Consider the following 4970-nt stretch of genomic DNA (forward strand, 5'->3'; position numbering starts at 1 on the left):
AAAAAAAAAGATTGTTTCAGGATCGAACAACGACGTAGGGACGAACTTTTCAAAATTCGTCAATTTCAGTTATGCATGACTAAAAAATAAGTTTTATTACAAATTCTGTATTACTTATTTGAATTAATGACGGCCAGCTATCGTGTTCAACATTGCACAAATATTATCATAGAATTTAAAAAAAAAATGTTAAAATATCCTCAAACAAAATTACGTATTAACTTAGATTTATTATATTGTATGTATACCCATTAATGAAACATACGATTTTCTTTCACAAATAATTGTGTAAATGATTGTCCTATGAGTTCAATTATGTAAGCATGAAATGTTGTATAGAAATTTAAAAAAATCATGCATGTTGTATGTTGTATTTTTTTTTCAATTAAAAAATTAAAATTGCGATAGTTTAACGATTGTTAGCCTATTGAAACACAGCCAGATTCGAATACAAGTTAAGAAATTCCGGTAATGTATCAAACAGATGTACAATGGTATATCCATGGAAGTAAATTTAAATATTACTTCCATGATCTTCCATGGTATATCCTTATCGAATTGGGAAATATTACATTTAGTTTTTTTATTAAAGATTAAAAGTACTATTTTTTACTTCATATTTGAATCTTTACGCTAATTGCCGCTAAGAAAGTAATCAAAAAAATCAGTGTATATAAAGTGCGAATCCAGCTAGTTCATTTTCACTGTCATATGCGGGTATGTCTATTGTAGAATAAAGGATCATGGGAAAACTGTATTTGTTTACGTTTTGAAAATACCAAATTAATTGATTTGAAGGAAAGTTTTTACATATTTTCATTGCGATATGTCTATATTATGTACAAGCTTAGCATTAAAGTTTAAATAAGTGTTATAAAAGCAACATTATATAGCATATCGATTATTGAAAGCGATTCATTTTAACTATAGATGCGACGAATTATCACTGTTAGTGCAGTCATTTCTGATGTGGAATTTTCGAAGATGCGAGGAATTTTTATTGTAGAATTATGTGATAAATGCACTTGAAACAAATGAAAAAACTTAGTTGATGACTTTAGAATTTATGATAAATGTATTTTCCAATTGAAATACAAAATCCTCATTCATTCTTTATCAAATATATAGCTTTTCAAACTCGGAAAGTCGGATTACCTAATTTTTAAATTTAATCGACAGTAATAACAGAACATTCAGTATAATAAATTAAATAACACATAGCTGAGAGGGTGACATAGCAGATTGGAACCCTCGAAAAGGCATTGTCAACCTTGGCTTCGCCGCGGTTGACAATGTTTTCTCGGGGTACCAATCTGCTCTATCACCCTCTCAGCTATGTGTTATTTATAAAATAAGTTATTCAGCTTTTTGATAAAAGATGCCACCTGTCTATATAAATTAAAATTATGTTTTAAAGACTAAAATCAACTGTTTACTAGCGTTTAAATCCCAAAAGTGCACTCCCCCAAAACCCTAGAGCTTACGTATTTCTATCCCCAAAATGACGTCATAGGCCCGACTACTAGAGTTTTTAATAAAACGGAGATAGCATAAAGAAAAGAAAGTTAACCAAACCCCTGAAATATTTAAAGACCAACAGTAAAATGACTACCGTCACACTCCCTCCCTCTTAAGACCTAATGTGCCGAAACACATTAGTCCAAAGTGACAAGAATATAACCTAAAATATATAATTTAAAAACAATTTTTAAATTTACACAAGTGATTAACAATATGTATAATGTTACTAGTTTGTAAGTATTGTTCAAAGACTATCTGAAATAAAGTTATAGTTAGCACAATATGCAATGAAAATTCAGCCTACTTGGGCCTTTAAAATTTAATATAGATCAACAAGTAATAAAATATTCAATAACAACAACAATAACATATATTTATATAACAATGTTCAACCTGAAATACAAATGAAATAAATTAAGTTATTTAAATAAAATTATGCAACAATAAATATAATAGATATAGAGTAACATCACAATATAAAATATAAAGTTTCAACGTTTATTGTTTGGCAATGTCTCTGAATAGTTCATCTCTCCATTTATTTTCGGCTATCTGTCTCCTGAGTTCTCGGTTTTCTGCTTCGAGCTTCCTTCTACTGTCTCTGTCTTGTTGTCTGCTTCCTGATTCCTTTATATCCTCCAACTTGTGTTTCGCTGACTCACGCAACCGTCCAATAGCATCCATAGAGTTGCACAGCCATCTTAGAAGGGATTCAACTTCTGGGCGGGTCTCTAGTATTAGTGGCAGTATTAACGGAGGCAGATCTGTTATTAATGTTTGAGTTTCACTGCTTGTGTTTTTACAACCAGATTGGTTGTTTTTCTCTGTTGTCAAGTTTTTACTCTGAATTGTTGATGTACAACCAGAGTGGTTGTGTGCAGGATCCCCAGACTAGGCATTTTCTGTTTCCAGCTGACTTCTGTTTCTATACTCGGTAAGAGAAATTCTTGATGTTAAGGAAAATGAGGTTCGATCAGGAAATATAGAAAAGTCTGGTAGAGGAAGTAATGGCGGTCTTCTTGGTATTTCTGGAAATTTTGATGGGAGATTTACAACGAAAGATGGTGAAGTGGTGATAGATGATGTAGTGATGATAGATGGTGTACTGGTGATAGATGGTGTAGTGATGATAGATGGCGTACTGGTGATATATGGTGTGTTGGTGATAGACGGTGTGTTGATGTTACCCATAGTGGTAACAGTATTTGTCAATGATGTGGTAGAGGTTGTTGTTGTTGCTAATTTGGTCCGGCCACGAAAAATAAAAACACCAGGATCTACAAATCCTTTATTTTCTCTGACCTCTTTTTTACATGTGGTTAATTGCGTTTCAAGTTTAAGTACATTTTCAATTTCATGAACTTTTTTAAGGTGCTGCTTCATATCAGCTTTCCTTCTACATACTGACTTGCACAATCTCTCAGGGCAACTGTAACTGATAGATAAATATAGGTGCTTCTCGTCCCAGTGTCTTTGATATTTAGCTTTTGACCCAAACCGACCGGCGTTACAACCATCAATGGGACACTGCATAGTTATTGCCGTATAGAAAAATTCAATTCTGTTCAATTCAATATAAATCCTCATCTTCAAAATCTCCATCAGCAAAGATTTGAATTTCCATCCTGAAATTGGAACCAAAAGTTTTTAGGTGACAATGTATAAATGCATTTGATTTTATTGATTAAATTATTCAGTCAATTGACTAGCACATCTCCCCCTTTAAAATAAAAATAAACTAAAGAAATATATTATGTCAAATTAAATATTACTCTTGACAATTCTGACATGGCCCACATTGGCCAGTCATTTTAAAGCAACATTGTTTATTTAGTAGAAGTGTACATGTTTCTATCAACGTAGCCGAAAACTAAGAGTCCATGGCCAACAAATTGCCTTATAAGGGGGTGGTAAAGGGGGGACACTGAACACGGAAACACGTGAAATAAAACTGATCGCAAAAACGTAGCACGAAAAATAAAAATCGGGAAAAACGAAGCACGAGAAATAAAATCGTAAATATTAAGAAAAAAAGTACCAACAGTTATTACTCAGCCGTTCTTGGAGATCATGTAGACATTGTTAATGGACATAAAGACCTTGTGGTCACCGTTAAGCGTCTGCTTTATCAGATAGTAACAAGTTTTGGAATATTTTTAATCAAATGCGGAACAATGCAAGAACGAGAAATTAAGAGCACCGACACGAAACACGGAAAATAAAAAAGGGGAAATACGAAGCACGCACATCGAACCAAACACGAGAAAACGAGAAATAAAACACCAAAAACACGAAAACACGTGAAATAAAAAGGCAGAAAACGTTGCACGAAAATAACCCTTCAGTACCACCCTCTTATAATAGAACATGCCCACCCTGACTGTTTATAAGTCGTGTTACATTGGTACACATTGACCAATTCAACGTTCTCTATTATATCGATCCACATTAATCGATTTAACCACAGCACCCGGTTACCAATAGTACCGAAAGTACGTAAATACCCATGGCAAACAATAGACCACTTTCGAGTTCATCCGTCACCGGAAAAAACTCGTCAATTATACGCATCTTTATGACGTCATTTACCAGATAGAGGGGGGCGCCTGTATCCCTGCACTATTTACGTTCATCAATTAAGCGTGTTAGTGATCGTCATTGTGTAGGATAAACTAGAAATAATGGTTGTTCTGTAGGTACTTAATGACAATTTCCTAATGACAGCAGTGCTGGTTGTTAATTTTTAGAATTCAATTTGCCGAATAATTCGTACAATATAGAATTATAGTTTTCCAACCACTCGCTCAACATTGGAAAGGAAGTGACGACGCCCTAAACGCACAAATGACGGTGATAAAGGCGTGTATAATTGACGAGTTTTTCCGGTGACGGATGAACTCGAAAGTGGTCTATTGTTAGTGTGCGTATACCGGAATACTGTACATTCATAATTAACTAATAATAAAAGAAACATAAAATATGTGCTAATAAATTATCCGAACACTTATTCAGAATCACAAAAGCATGTATTCATGCAGAGTTATGGTTATGCTCTTGTTAAATACATACCAACGAGTATATATATAAATACATAGTATATTGAGAGTGTAAATTTATTATGTTGGGTATAAATATAAAAAAAGAATATGTATAGTTTGTACTTGTATTGTATATTTTTGCATTTCAAATAAATAACTTCCCCCCTTCTTTTAATAAAAAGAATTTGGCATTCTTTTGACTGTTTTGTAATGTATGTTAATATGGCGAAAACTTTATTGGAAGTTTTATCTGTCTTCCCCGACTACTGTACTTAGGAGAGGCTGGTTCCGTTTCAACATTGTGAACATTTTCATCTTGTATATCAGTGATATTGTCAACGGTGTCATCAATCCACATTGATTGATATAATGTTTGTTCTGTCAATTGTTCTTCTTGAACTGAAGCATCAG

The sequence above is a fragment of the Mytilus trossulus genome, unplaced genomic scaffold, assembly GCF_036588685.1.
Source record: "Mytilus trossulus isolate FHL-02 unplaced genomic scaffold, PNRI_Mtr1.1.1.hap1 h1tg000350l__unscaffolded, whole genome shotgun sequence".
Taxonomy (NCBI): domain Eukaryota; kingdom Metazoa; phylum Mollusca; class Bivalvia; order Mytilida; family Mytilidae; genus Mytilus; species Mytilus trossulus.